The sequence below is a fragment of the Schistocerca piceifrons genome, chromosome 1 (genome assembly GCF_021461385.2).
Source record: "Schistocerca piceifrons isolate TAMUIC-IGC-003096 chromosome 1, iqSchPice1.1, whole genome shotgun sequence".
NCBI lineage: Eukaryota > Metazoa > Arthropoda > Insecta > Orthoptera > Acrididae > Schistocerca > Schistocerca piceifrons.
In genome coordinates this window covers 357296779-357312806 of record NC_060138.1, presented here as the reverse complement: position 1 = coordinate 357312806, position 16028 = coordinate 357296779, and the positions used below count along the sequence as shown (strand labels likewise).

The following is a 16028-nucleotide window of genomic DNA, read 5'->3' as shown; positions in this document are numbered from 1 at the left end:
CTGTAGTTACGCAGAGGTGAAGAGACACCGGAAAGAGTGAAGAGCTGCATCAGACCAGTCTTAGGCCGGTATTACACTATCAAATTTCTTTGTCAAAGATATTTGATGGTGTAATAGGGAACGTTGTCAAATTTCGTCCAATATTTGATCAAATGTAGGGCCTCGCTGTAGATTTGATCAAAGAAGTCGCTTGTCTTCTGTTCACTGCAATGTGACATGTTGCCACAGGGAGCGATAGTATCGCTGCAGCGTTCTGTCGTCTGTAGTGTTTTTATAAACATTGCCGGTAAATACAATTGGTGTGTGCCGACAACTACAAAATTAATAGAGATGTATGAAGCTGATGAGGCGCTTCACAACGTGAGGCACCCTGAATACAAAAATAGATTAAGAAGATTGTAGACCTGACCTGACGTGACGTGATCTAACCTAACCTAATCTAACCTAACCCAACCGTCTCCTGTAGCAAGGAATCGGAGTGTCACAGTGAGCCTGTCTTCTGCAGACGTAACAGTTCTTAAGTGAATATTGTGCTTTGTGATATAAGGATACACTTCACTGAGCACATACAGAAATGTATGCTCATCCTTTCTTAAGTAATTGACGTACGACTTGACGTCCTCCACTATAAGCTCACGTAACAAGTTTTGTTGAATGCTTTTATCGTGTCGTCGTAAAACTCACGGTTTCACCCAGATATTCCCCCGCTTCTCTTCCGCGTGTACACATAGTGCAATTGTGGTACATGCAACTGCTGCGGTTAATAACAAGTCGTTGTTGTCAGCCATCTTGAACTTTGACGAAAAATATGACAGTGTAATACCCCTTCTAGCGCTACGTCAAAGATCTTTGTCAAATATATTTGACGGAATATTTGATCACATCTTTGATCAAATCTTTGACAAAGAAATTTGATAGTGTAATACCGGCCTTAGGACTAAAGACGACAACAATAAAATCATCCTCATCATAACAAGTTCACTTCATATCATGTTGTTTAATTACTCACTTAGAATTTGCTGAAAGCCAGAATTATTCACGACAAAGGAAGAAGTTTAACAATGGCAGAAGCACACCAGGACAAAGAGTGAGACAGTGTGGACACCGACTGCAGATGCGTAAACGTGAGAACGGGGGCACACGCCCCGCTGGAATTGCCTTTGTGAGATGGGGCGGACTCGTCAACAGGTGCCGGCGAGTGTCTGGCCAGCTGTGTGACTAACGGCACGCGGGCAGCCGCAGCCACGCTTGGCAACGCCGCGCGGGCAGCCAGTGGGCGCGCAAGTCAGCGCAGCGGCAGCCGCACGCAGCACGCGGCAGCCGGGCCGGACAGGAGTCAAGAGCGCGGCCGGCTCTGCTAATGTGCCTCGCGTGACCGCCCGCCCATGCTGGCGCCGCGTAGCCCTATCACAGCGTTGAGTTGCATCTGGTTCCGCTATTCGAAACACTGTGATAAACCAACACGTCCAGCTAAGAGTTGGGTCTTCAAGGCCTGGTCTGCAATGCACTATAGCCACACGGCGAAGGTGCTGCACGCAGAAAAGTAGTGCAAACACTGGCAACTTGCTAAGTTTCGCAGCACACAAAAATTCTAATAAGCCAGTCGCAATTGGAATCAGCCAACTCACACAAATACTTGGGTGTAACAACTCTTAATTCCGTCTGTGCAACTGCAAGGAAGTGTGTCTTTGTCATAAAATGCGTCTCGCTTTATTTATTTGTTGCTTTATTTATTCATTCATTCCATTGATCATCTCTCACTTATACAAGTTTTGTCATCACAGTATTGTGAAAATAGAAATATACATAACCGCAGAATATACTGAAACGTCCCCTTAGAAAAATTTATGAATGATTGTGCTGGTAAACCTCTTACATTATTTGATTTTCAAACGGCTGAGCAAAACTGAACGTACTCTGACATTTCGCTCTTTACCTATTCTGATCAACACTAAACTGACACACAATTTTTTTTAGCGCAACGCAGTCTGACTTTCAATAATCCCTACAAAAGAATGGCCCTGACTAACAATAACCTATACCTATCATGAATCACTTACCTCACAAAAATCTTCGTTACTTAAACTATTGCAATACAGCGAGCGCCACTTCTGCCAGCTAAATAAAAGATTCTAACTACTGAATGCACTAACTGCTGATCGGCATAGTTAGCAAATGAAAGATTTTGATAGAGAACAAACAATTTATTTACCTTAATAATGTTCAAAAGTGATTTTATATGTATCAGTTCATGACATCCAGTCTTACAAATTTACTGTCTCTTGATGGACACACGTCCAGATCATCCGCTCTCAAAACTCCGCCATCTCTCTCCCCACATCCACCACTGCTCGCGGCTCACCTCCAACTGCTCAACGCTACGCTCTGTTAACAGCCAACTGCCCAACACTACAATAGCAAACAACAATGAAAACCAGCCACAGACTGCACGCAGCACAGCCAGTGATTTTCGTACAGAGCGCTACGTGGCGTTACCAACATAAAAACCTAAACAGCCTTCTTACAATACTAGCATGTTTTTTTTATCAAGCCTTGCTGAATAAGCCATCATGGCATTTTGCTGCCCTCCATTTTACAACCATTATCGATAGTTTACAAATTGCACCAGACAACTTATTAATATAACGCATCATTACTGGTCTGTAATGAAACATGATTATAGCATGGCTATACAGAGAAGGAACAGTCTGTAGGAACATCTTTTCCATATGCCATTGTCCTGCAGCGGTGCAGTGTTGCTATGGTTATGAACGGATTTGGCTTGGTTAGTTCATGGGACGCCCTTCCGATCGCCAACCTGTTACTCCTAGGATGGAAGATGTGTAAACCGACTGTCTGCCTAAAGTGTTGTGTTGTTGTGGTCTTCAGTCCGAGGACTGGTTTGATGCAGCTCTCCATGCTACTCCAACCTGTGCAAGCCTCTTCTCATCTCTGCAAAACTACTGCAGCTTACACCCTTACTCTAACCTGTGCAAGCCTCTTCTCATCTCCGCAAAACTACTGCAACTTACAACCTTCTGAATCTGCTTACTGTAATCATCTCTTGGTCTCCCTCTACAATTTTTACCCCACGACTTCCCTCCAATATTAAATTGTTGACCTCACGTTTTAGTGTGTGTCCCTTCTTCTGGTCAGGTTGTGCTGCAAATCTCTTCCCAGTTCTGTTCAGTACCTCTTCGTTAGTTAATGTGATTTACCCGTCAAATCTTCAAAAATGGCTCTGAACACTGTGGGACTTAACATCTGAGGTCATCAGGCCCCTACAACTTAGAACTAATTACACCTAACTAACCTAAGGACATCACACACATCCATGCCCGAGGCAGGATTCGAACCTGCGACCGTAGCGGTCGCGCGGTTCCAGACTGCAGCGCCTAGAACCGCATGGCCACTGCGGCCGGCGTCAAATCTTCAACATTCTTCTGTAGCACCCCATTTCAAACTACTATATTCTATATTTGTCTAAACTGTTCGTTGCTCATGTTTCACTTCGATATATGGCTTCACTTCAGCCAAATACTTCCAGAAAAGACTTTCTAACCTCGAGATCAATATTTCTTCTCCAGAAACTCTTTTCTTGCCATTGCCAGCCATTTTATATCCTCTGTGCTTCTACCGTCATTTATTTTGCTGTCCAAATAGCAGAACTCATCTGCTACTTCAAGTGTCTCTTTTCGTAATCCAATTCCCTCAGCATCGCCCAATTTAATTCGACTCGATTCTATTATCTTTCTTTTGCTGTTGTTAATGTTCATTTCATACTTTTCCTTTCACGACGCTGTCTGTTCCAAGTCCTTTGCTGTCTCTGACAAAATTACAATGTCATCAGCAGACCTCAAAGTTTTTATTTCTTCTCTCTGAGCTTTAATTCCTTCACCAAATTTCTCTTTGTTTTCCTTTACTGTTGCTCACTGCACGGATTGAGTAACATTGGGAATAGGCTACAACCTTGTCTCACTGCCTTCTCAACTCTGCTTCCCTTTCATGTACCTCGACTTTTACAGCTGCCGTCTGGTTTATATAGAGTGTGTAAATAGCCATTCACCCCTTGTATTTTATCTCTGCTATCTTCAGAATTTCAAAGGGAGTATTCCAGTCAGCAATGTCATAAGCTATCTCTAAATCAAATGCTATAAACGCAGGTTCGCGTTTCCTTAACCTATCTTCTGAGATAAGTCGTAGGGTCAGTGTTGCCACATTTCTCCGGAATCTAAACTGACTTTCCCCGAGGTCGGCGTCTACCAGTTTTTTCCATTCTTCTGTAAAGAATTCGTGTTAGTATGTAGCAACCATTACATATTAAACCGATAGTTCGGTAATTGTAACACCTGTCAGCACTTGTTTCTTTGGAATTAGAATTATTACTTTCTTCTTGAAGTCTAACGGTATTGTGCATGTCTCATACATCTTGCACACCAGATGGAAGAGATTTGTCGTTCTGGCTCTCTCAGTCATATGAAAGCGGGCGAAACTCTTCTAAATGTTTGCGAATCGCGTCACTTAGCCGGGACGTGGGTACCAGCTCGGTAGTCACCTACGGGATGTGGGAAACCGCCTAAAATCAGCATCCAGGATAGCTGGCACATCGACCGCCGCCGCCGTTTATCTGCCGCGCGCATTCGATCGGGGGCCCGGAGCACCTTCCAGACCCGGAAGCGGCGCTTAAACACGTGCAGCTCTCCAGGCGGGTACACAGTTCGTCAGGCTAAGAAAATAACGTAATAACCGCATAGGCTCAAGACCTTAAAGGCTGCGGCGACACGAGCGCAATGTTTCCGACACGGAAGACGTACTGCGGGGAGGCGCTACAGTCATGAAGGTGCGGAACGAGATGTGAAGAAATACGTTTACGGATTGCAAAAAATAAAATGATGATAAATCGCAGTTAAGGCTCAGTATTTATAGTTTCTAAAACGCAGTTCGACAAAAACTGACATTTTGATTACATATAGCGGCCATTGATTACGGAGTCTGAAGAACCCAAATCTTTGGTACTTAGATAGATGGTAAGCTGTTATGTAACGCCCGAGTTCAGGATCTCGTTCAGAAACTGAATGCTGCCGTATTAACCGCTAGAACAGCATCTGCAGTGAGGGATAGACCAACATGAAAACCATTGTATTCTGTTCATTTCCATACGCTTGTAACGTACGGCACTGTATTCTGGTTTAACTCTTCGCATTCACGAAGGGAATTTTTAATTCAGAAATGGGCACTGTGAGCAGTATGTGGTGTTAGTTCACGAACCTCTGTCCGACCGCTGTTTCGAAGTCTGAGAATTCTGACATTCGCCTGTCAATATACATATATTTTCGTTGATGTCATTTTAATGTTAACAACATGAGCTTATTCCCAAGAAATGGCACCACTCGCTCAGTTAATATTAGAGAGAAACCCAATATGCATTTCGATCGCACCTCCTCGACTCCTGTGCAGAAAGGCGTGTAGTATTATGCTTAATCCATTTTTTAACAGGTTCCACAAGAATTTAAAAAGTCTTTGCAGTAACCAGTGCACTTTCAGTCTAACCGAAGGATTTCCTCATGGCTCATTCCTTTCTATTCTGTCGAGGAATTCCTGGAAAATCAAGCAAATTTGTGTGTTCTCTTGTTGATTATGCTAGTATACAGGGGAGGGACAAAAAATACGGAAACACCGAAAGAGAACATCCTGTGATGACTCATACGATGTGAAAAATCCGCCGTCCTGGAACACGGCATCAGCAATGACGAAAAAACGTTGTACCATGGGATGGACCTGATTAGCCAAAACGGTCACATAACCCTCGCCAGTAATGCGACCTTGCAGAGTACCCGTGTGGTCCGCGGAGTACCACGATATGACTGTCCAAATCATCACCGAACCCTGCCATGTTCCGATCTTTGGACGTAAACTCGGCCGGAATTTGGAAACAGTATGTAACAAGACTTATCCGACCAATGGCTTTCTTCCATTGCTCCATGGGTCAGGTTGTATGGCTTCGGGCACCACGTTTTCCTGATACGGACATTTGCATCACTGATGAGCGGTTTTATAGCTCCTGCTCGCCCTGTAATTCCCTGCTTATGGTGCAACCGTCGTATTGGTTTAGTGCTGAAAGGATTCGCATGTGCGACATTCATCTCTGCAATGACTTTTGCAGCCGTCGTCCTCTTTATTCATTGGCGCACTTTCTTCTACAGAACACTGTAACAACTCTTGGTGCAATGAAAACGAATAAAGAAGAAATTATTAAAGTCTTACTGGATCTGAAATCCCGAGAAAGGAACTCTTCGCTATTTGGATTCCAGGGCGATTGCACCCTAGTATCTTGTATGCCAAAGTAGAAAAAAATGTGTCGTTCTGTCATCTAAAATGTATGATTGCGAGGAAACAGCCACAGGAACGGGAAAACCAAATGCAATAACGGACTGTAGGGGGCGTTCAAAAAGAAACGAGCCGGAAACATAATAACAGAAACCAGTACCTGTATATTAGAAGATTGACCCTAGCTGTTGAGACACTTCTCCCACTGTGACACAAGGCGGTGAATGGCTGTCTCATAAAATTCCCGGGGCTGCGATGTTAACCAGTTCCGCACGTACAGCTGTACGCCATCGTCTAAGGTGAATCGTTGCCCCTCAGAGCCTTTTTAAGGGGACCAAAAATAGCGTAATCACAGGGAGAGAGGTCCGGACTGTATGGAGGGTTGCCGAGAACCTCCCATTTGAATTTCTGCAGCAATTGCCCGTATGAGGCTTTGCATTTTCGTGGAGAGAATGACCCCACGGATGAGATTGCCTGGTCGTTTTGATTTGATTGCTTGGCGAAGGGTGGTCAAGGTTTGCGAGTAACGCTGGGCATTCACTGTTGCTGTTCCGCGCTGCAGGAAGTGAATCAGGAGTGCCATTTTGGTCAAAGAAGAACGTCAGCATAAACGTTTCTGCACTCGTGTGAACGACGACTTCCAGCTATACAGATGTACGTGCGGAACTGGCTAACATCGGAATTTTATGAGACAGTCATTCACCGCCTTGTGTCACAGTGGGACAGGTGTCTCAACAGCCAGGGTCAATACTTCGAACATACAGGTACTGGTTTCTGTAATTATGCCTCCGGTTCGTTTCTTTTTGAACGCCCCTTACATAACCATACGAAGGCGGGGCGTGGATACAGTTGACCAAAAACGTGCGCTTTATTCGACTTCAAGAAAAACGGAAAGGTGGCCGCTGACAACGTTCTTCAGGTTTTCGGACATTGCAGGAATAAATGCACACATATTGTGGATGTAGAATAATACAGACCAAACTGGTAGTAGACAGAAACTCCTGGAAAATATTGCTCTCGGGCTTCTTGAAGAACACTACAGAGACCGTGCAAAACTTCACAATTTGCCAAGTAGGTTCGTTCCAGGAACGTGGCCCACACAAGAGTACAAGACTACTGTGCGTTGTTCGACATGCAAGCATTTTGTACGTGAGAATCACACAACACGCCAAGGAGTTTGCGATTGGTGTCTCCGAAGAGAAGATGGGGAAATGAAAGTACAGAGCGACTGATATTTAGTGTTTTCATATTTATATGTGTTGTAATTTGTAATACCATTAGTTTCTGTTAATATGAGAGTTACATGAATATGATTTGTGCCGTAAACATTCAATATTATATATTATTGAAAGCAAAGGTATTGTCATTATAATATAAAGCATAGTTACGTACTCATTTATCTTCATCCCGAAGTTAAAATAAATATTAGTTTTCTGTGACAATGCGCGTATATTGTACTGACACTATGCAAGTAATAATACGCACAAAAATGTGCGGATGGTACCATTTTGGAAACGCGGCAGCCAGGTCCGCGCGCGGTTTCTCATGAGATTGTGATGCACGCGGTATTTAGAGGGTTGACCGCCTGTCCTATCGCACAACACACTGTATTCCGTCCGCGTAGCGACACGGCGGATGTTGTTTCTCCGGTTTCCCAGCATGCTGTGTTAACCTTCGTTTCCGGTTTCCCTGTATGCTGTAAACATCTTCGATACGGTGGCACTTGAAACACCAAACACTTCAGCTAGCTTGGTTACGGAACCGCCCACCGTACGAGCACGAACAGTTTACCCACGCTGGAATTAGCTTAGTTCCGATACGATACACTCACAACTTTACAGAACACTGTTCTGACCGCTACTGACGCTTGCAACGTGTTGGGAGCATTGTACAGGTGCCGTTCGTGGTCAAGTGCAACAGCACAACTGCACGCTTGACTAGCGTCTGCATTTTGTGTTCAAGTATGCATTAGTAGCGGTGTTTCCATATTTTTGCCCAACCCCTGTATACTCCGCGGCTTCTCATCTGCATAGGATTCATGTACAAATAAACACCGGCCCTGAAGGCCCAACGGTACCGACCGGCCGCCGTGTCATCCTCAGCCCCTAGTTGTCACTGGATGTGAATGCGGAGGGGCATGTGGTGAGTACACCGCTCGCCCGGCCGTTGTCAGTTCCCGTGACCGGTGGCACTGCTTCTCAATGCAGTAGCTCCTTAACTAGCCACACAAGAGCTGAGTGCACGCCACTTGCCAACAGCGCTCGGCAGACGTGGACGGTGACCCATCCAAGTGCCAGCCAAGCCCGACAGCGCTTAACTTCAGTGTCTGACGGGATCTGGTATTACCACTGCAGCAACGCCGTTGGAACGGGACGGAATGCGAATGACCAAACATCGAGTCGTCTACTGTGGTTCCAAAGAACTCTTTTATGTAAATGAACCAAAGCTATACCCAGAGCCGGCTCAAGAACATTTTTCCACACAAGTGACTTACCATTAGGCGCTCTGCACCTCCGTCCTGTTCCCTCGTACACTTTGTCAAGTCAGTTTTCACTACTTACTGTGAAACGCATTGTATATAAATGTCGCACTTGGACATCCTTCTCATCTTGACGCCTCAAGCGGCCGCTACTAAATGTGGCATGTAATACGGCCTTGCGGTGTAGCCATGGGGCCCATGGAATACCAAGATATGCCTGCCCAAATCATCACCGATCCCCCGTCAAGTTTCACTCTTGGGGCGTAAACTCGGCGAGAAGTTGGAAACAGCGTGCAACAAGGCTCATCGGACCAAATGACTTTCTTCCTTTGCTCTACAGTCCAGGTTTTATAGCTTCGGCACCACGTTTCACTACTACGGGCGTTTACATCACTGATGAGTGATTTCGGAATTGTTTGCCTTGCGGTTTCCTGCTTATGGAGCTCCTTCCGTATTAACTTGGTGCTCACTGCTGCCTTCGCGAGTGCGACGTTCAGTCCTACAGTGATTTTTTTTGCTGCTGTTGTCTTTTATTTTTCATCTTCTACATGACGGTCTGTCACGATCACTATGTACACACTTTCGTCCGCGCTGTGACATGGTGGATGATAATTTTCCGGTTCCCGTGCATGCGTTATAAATCTTTTGATTTGGTGCCTCTTGAAACACCAACGACTTCGACTACGTTTTGCAGACGCAGTCCAAGAACGACGACCAGGAAGACTGCGTGAAGTGATGCTAGTCCACGATAACGCCCACTCGCATTTTGCTTGACTGACAGCAAACGCTATACAGGAGTTGGGTTCGGAAGTCGTTCTGCACTCACCTTATTCACCTGACCTTGCTCCCTCAAATTTTTACCTTCTCCTCTGGCTATGGAACAACCTTCAAGACATTTCCTTTCCGGATGAAAGTGTGCTCCAAACATGGCAAGCTCGACGAGTTCTTCGCCTCAAAACAATGTGATTTCTACAGTCGCGGAATCGTGAAGTTAGCCCAGCGTTGGGAAACTATCGTAAAATAGAGAAGGAGACTGTATTATTGATGACTGAAGTCCCTGTTAGATGTAACTGTTATGTGTTTCTTAAACCTGTGGAAATCGTTACACACTTAATGCACCAACCCAATAAATAAATAGAGCGTCAGACCAACCACCGGAACAAGCATAAAATTTGAGTCAGTCTTGTGAAGTAGCTCTTAAGCTGCTGGTCTTTGGATTCACATCCGCGGCGCACGACTGCTGCGTCACGATGTCTTCGCGAACTCGTGCTGACGCAACATTTTCTGTTCTGTCGCGGCAAACCTTACTGTTGGACAATGCATGTGTGTGAAATTCCGGGACTTTGCGCAGTGAAATACACCGGGAGTAGCGGTGTTCAAAATGGTTCAAATGGCTCTGAGCACTATGGGACTTAACATCTGTGGTCATCAGTCCCCTAGACTTAGAACTACTTAAACCTAACTAACCTAAGGACATCACACACATCCATGCCCGAGGCAGGATTCGAACCTGCGACCGTAGCGGTCGCGGGGTTCCAGACTGAAGCGCCTAGAACCGCTCGGCGACAGTGGCCGCCTCATACGAGGTGATTGACGGATCACAACCGAACACTTCGCTGCACAAATGGGCGTTTGTGTTGTTAGTTGTGACACACTCGTCCACCTGTTGTAGTTGTTTCTCCTAACAACTTTTTCTATACCCTAGAGGAATTTCTAAACAGAATTAATCACTTACAAACTTATAGATTGGCAGTATCTTGTCACAAATATTTAATTTTAACCTGCTGTACCCGGCCACGCTTTACTTTGGCTCAGTCTGCTTAAATGGAAAAGAAAGAAAAGCGAAAGACTGCGTTTCTAATACGTATGGGAATTGGATATACGTCTTAATATCCTTTTCCTCCTTGTTTCTGTCCATTTCTCGCTCCCCCGATCTTTGTCCGCGTCCTTCCCCTTCTCTTTGTCGATCACCTCCTCCCACCCTCCGTCCATCTTCTCCTCCACGCTCTCACTCCGTCTCCTCCAGCTCCCTCTCTCCTCCTCCTCTCCCTCTGTCAGTGCATCCTCCTCTCTCTCTCTCTCTCTCTCTCTCTCTCTCTCTCTCTCTCTCTCTCTCACTCACACAAACACGTCCATTTCCTGCCACTCCTCTGTCCATCTGCTCTTCCCTCCTCTCTCTGACCATGAGCCTTGTTTATTGTTATTGCAAATCCAGATTCTGTAGTAGTATTCGAATCATAAACCAATAAGTCACAAAATGTATGTACGTATTAAAAATATGCACGTATTATAGAATTAGATAGCTAAGAACACGCCCATATTAGAATTCGACACTGTGGCAAACTTTCAAAGCAATCAGTCAAGAACTTCCCGAGAATAACAATTTTTGAACAAACGAACATTTACATGAAACTTCCTGGCAGATTAACACTGTGCGCCGGACCGAGACTCGAATTCGGGACCTTTGCCATCTACATCTACATTTATACTCCGCAAGCCACCCAACAGTGTGTGGCGGAGGGCACTTTACGTGCCACTGTCATTACCTCCCTTTCCTGTTCCAGTCGTGTATGGTTCGCGGGAAGAACGACTGCCGGAAACCCTCCGTGCGCGCTCGAATCTCTCTAATTTTACCGTGATCTCCTCGGGAGGTATAAGTGGGGGAAGCAATATATTCGATACCCCATCCAGAAACGCACCCTCTCGAAACCTGGACAGCAAGCTACTCCTCGATGCAGAGCGCCTCTCTTGCAGAGTCTGCCACTTGAGTTTGCTAAACATCTCTGTAACGCTATCACGCTTACCAAATAACCCTGTGACGAAACGCGCCGCTCTTCTTTGGATCTTATGTATCTCCTCTGACAACCCGACCTGGTACTGATCCCACACTGATGAGCAATACTCAAGTATAGGTCGAGCGAGTGTTTTGTAAGCCACCTCCTTTGTTGGTGGACTCTCCCAATGAATCTCAACCTGGCATCCGCCTTACCAACAATTAATTTTATATGATCATTCCACTTCAAATCGTTCCGCACGCATACTCCCAGATATTTTACAGATGTAACTGCTACCAGTGTCTGTTCCGCTATCATATAATCATACAATAAAGGATCCTTCTTTCTATGTATTCGCAATGCATTACATTTGTCTATGTTAAGTGTCAGTTGCCACTCCCTGCACCAAGTGCCTATCCGCTGCAGATCTTCCTGAATTTCGCTGCAATTTTCTAATGCTGCAACTTCTGTGTATACTACAGCATCATCCGCGAAAAGCCGCATGGAACTTTCGACACTATCTACTAGGTCATTTATATATATCGCGAAAAGCAATGGTCCCATATCACTCCCCTGTGACACGCCAGAGGTTACTTTAACGTTTGTAGACGGAAGTCAAGGAAAATGGCATCTACCTGGGAGCCTGTATCTAATATTTTCTGGGTCTCATGAACAAATAAAGCGAGTTGGCTGTCACACGATCGCTCATCGCGGGCAAGTGCTCATATCAGCGCACACTCCGCTGCAGAGTGAAAATCTCATTCTGGAAACATCCCCCAGGCTGTGGCTAAGCCATGTCTCCGCAATATCCTTTCTTCCAGGAGTGTTAGTTCTGCAAGGTTCGCAGGAGAGCTTCTGTGAAGTTTGGAAAGTAGGAGACGAGGTACTGGCGGAAGTAAAGCTGTGAGGACGGGGCGTGAGTCATGCTTGGATAGCTCAGTTGGTAGAGCACTTGCCCGCGAAAGGCAAAGGTCCCGAGTTCGAGTCTCGGTCCGGCACACAGTTTTAATCTGCCAGGAAGTTTCATATCAGCGCACACTCCGCTGGAGAGTGAAAATCTCATTCTGGGAACATTTACATCTTTATTTGTATGGATGGTATCCGTAGTCTTTCTTCCACTGACATGTCCTATATCTGAACGTTTATCGTGAATGCGAGCTATGAAATACGGAGTGCATTAACTTTATGGCAGTGTTCTTAGGCACTGACGACTGGTTTTGAATGCAGTGGCCCTAGTCATCACAACGGAAACGACTCCCACCGGTACTCCAAAAAGCTTTGTGTTATCAATGCATGTATATGTACAGGTTCCTACTTCACTTGACTGCATGTTTATTGGTGGCTCAAAAGCTAAAATATTACTCCTTCTGTTCCTACGGGGAATGAGAACTTTTTGGCACTACCTGACGTCCCCAGTATTCTTATTATTTACTTGAGCATCTACATTGATTGTGCACTCTTATCTTGCGTACAGGGTGTCAGATTTAGTCTGCGTAACGGGTGTGGGTGCAGGGTTGGCTTTTTGGTGTCATACCCCGTCAGTCCAAAAAGTTTCGAGACTGGCTTTAAAAAATGGAGAAACCTTAAGATGTTGGATTTAATGCTTCAGGTGTTATATATAGTCTCCCCAGAGTTGAACACAACGCACACAACTTTCGTATTTGTGAAACTGTCAGAAAATTCCTTGTTTGTCATGATGTTCAACGCGCACGTCACATTGACTCGAACGTTTCGGTAAAGCGTTGACCCTTCATATGGATTTCTGCACTTCGTTTTTTTTGTGGTAGGTTGGTGTTGGGAACACCAGTATCGTCTCCCATAATGATTTGTTCAAAATAGGATTGTCCGCATTGTGATTTCAATCAGGTTGCAGTAGACGTCCACGCTTAGTTTTTGTTCGGTAGTGTGTGTGTGGGACAAACTTAGCAAACGTTTTTGTCTTCTTCCAAACATTCAGAAGAAGGTCTAGAACCCTTGATTTAGTGGTGTGTGATAGGGGAACAACAATGTTGACACGCTACGGTCGCACGTCCAGTTACTTAACACTGCCTGCTCAAGCTGTGTTCTAACGCACGTTTGTTGTTTACAGTTGTTAATTCAAGCTGCCGTCATAGTTACTGCGCTGACGTCGCTCACACTCGAGGTAAAAAATATGTCGTAAATTGTTGGACTGACGATGTAGCTTGTAAGAGATTCTCAAGCACGAAGACAAGCAGTAGAAACTCTCGCCGTGTAGGGGCGAGCATTATCTCTAAAATGCAAGCCCAAGACGGGCAGCAAAACGAGGCGTAGAATATCGTCGACGTACTGCTGTGCTGTAAGCGCTCCGCAGACGACAACCAAAGGCGTTCTGCTTAAAATGAATGGCACCCCAGACCATCATTCCTGGTTGTCGGGCCGTTTGACGGACGAGAGGTAGGTATTCCACCGTTGTCTGGGGCGTCTCGAGACACATCTTCACAGGTAATCGATTCAGTTCGAATTGGGACTCATCACTGAAGACAATTCTACACCAGTCAATGACATTCCAGACCGAACACGTGTCTGGAGGCGCCCCGAAAGGCGGTGGGACACCAACCTAACTGTCGCCCCCCAATCAGGAGTGGAGGTCTGGGTGCCATTTATTTTCATAGCAGGACCTCTTTCGTTGTCAACCGGCGGCTCATTTATAGGACAGCGGTACGTCGACGATAGTCTAAGCCCCGTTTTGATGCCCTTCGTGGCAAACCATTTTGGTCATACATTTCAGCAAAATAATGCCCTCCCGCACATGGCGAGAGTTTCTATTGCTTTCTAGAAATTCTGTTCAAGGAATTTGGACATTGACACACGTAGTTTGGGGGGGGGGGGGGGGGGGTAGGTATCTTGAACCTGCATAAACCAACCACTCCCTTAACCCGCCCTATGGATCTGCAACTGATGAAAAAGCGATTGTTCCTCACGTCTTGAAGACTGCGGGCGCCGAGCGCCGATGGCTGGTGGGCGAACAGTGGAGCTCTGTGGACTGCTACGACACTGCTTGCTCAACGTTTCCAGTACGTGAACTTTTTGCACTTGGTACGTGTAATCTGGACACGTCGGAAAGCTGCTTGATGTGTTACACTTCTGGCCAAAATATTTTTTAAGTGTGTTTTGGATTTAAAAAATTGGTCAGGGGCGAATAGGACTCACGCACTGAGGGTTCTGTACAAACTTAATTATATATTTAGACAGTTCAGGCATCCTGGGAACTGAGAAGCTCGACCATTTTGGCCTGTTATCGATATCGATTCTGGCGAGGTATCGGTCCCGGGATTCACCTGACCGTATCAAAACCTGTACAGTAGTCCCTTTACTTGTCCTGTGAAAAGCTGCTTCTTGCCAAGTTTCCTGATTCTCGGTGGACGGGATGTACCCTGCAGGTTTTGATGAGTCAATTTACGAGTATCAAAGTATGTGACAAAAATGGTTCTATTTTTTTGATTGCAGTCGCTTAGAATCTTACATTTTTTAAACCACCGTAGACCCTAGTATGAGACAATTTCCAACTTAATATATCTACCCGTTCCTGAGATAAGGGGTTTTTAACAGTCGGACAGACGCGGACGGACGGATAACAAGGTCAACCCATAAGAATTCAATTTTTACGGACTGAGGTGCTGTACGCTAGTAATACAAACCAGTGAATATGCTTGGATAGTGTCGAGTATGTCCAGTGCGGCTAATGATGTAAAAATTATCAGTCTTAAATGAATATCAAAATATGGCTATTCAGCGCCCATGGTTGTGAAGCGCAGGTTAAGTGTACTGTAGTGGTTTGAAATGTGTTGTACATGCAACTATCTTCTGTCGTCGATGGTGTGTTTCAAAAACGATTCGGTAAATCTGCAGTACTAATCGGCTAATTCGGTTCATTGCTCGTGGTACACGGCCCCCTTGCACATTGCCTACATCACTGTTTACATATGCAACAAAAATTTGATTTCCAATATTCCGTTAATTATTTACCGAATTTAAAATGCAGTGACAATCTGCTCATTGTTAGGTATAATCTTATCTCAGAGGTTTAATACTAAAGACAATTATTACAGTTATAAACTGTATGTACAAGGTGCATCGGCTATAAGTGCAGATATTTCTATTGGTGGCTGAGGACGGTATACTGAATAACATTACTTTAGTATTTACGCGATTTGCAGACGAATCATTGTAGCTATTAGGAGTAGTATGTTTTTAGGTTGGATACTACCTCCAAGCACGTGTGACAAGAGCAAGCAATTAATGTTTATATTCACCTAGGCAGCCAGGTCAGGTGTTGAACTGTGGACGCCTCAATTGGCATTACGAGACTGAGTGCACCCCGAAAAACGGCAACAGCGCATGACGGCCCGGATGGTCACCCATCCAAGTGCCGACCACGCCCGACAGCGCTTAACTTCGGTGATCTGACGAGAACCGGTGTATCTACT

General features: G+C 45.3%; 1 protein-coding gene and 1 non-coding gene across 2 annotated transcripts in view; both read left to right on the top strand.

Moving 5' to 3' along the window:
* LOC124788024 (transcription factor kayak) overlaps positions 1 to 16028 on the top strand; it is a 108001-nt gene that overhangs the window by 73226 nt on the left and 18747 nt on the right. The gene's annotated exons all lie outside the window — the stretch shown is intronic.
* Trnas-cga lies at positions 12505 to 12579 on the top strand. Its single transcript has one exon. It is a non-coding gene; the product is annotated as a tRNA-Ser (tRNA).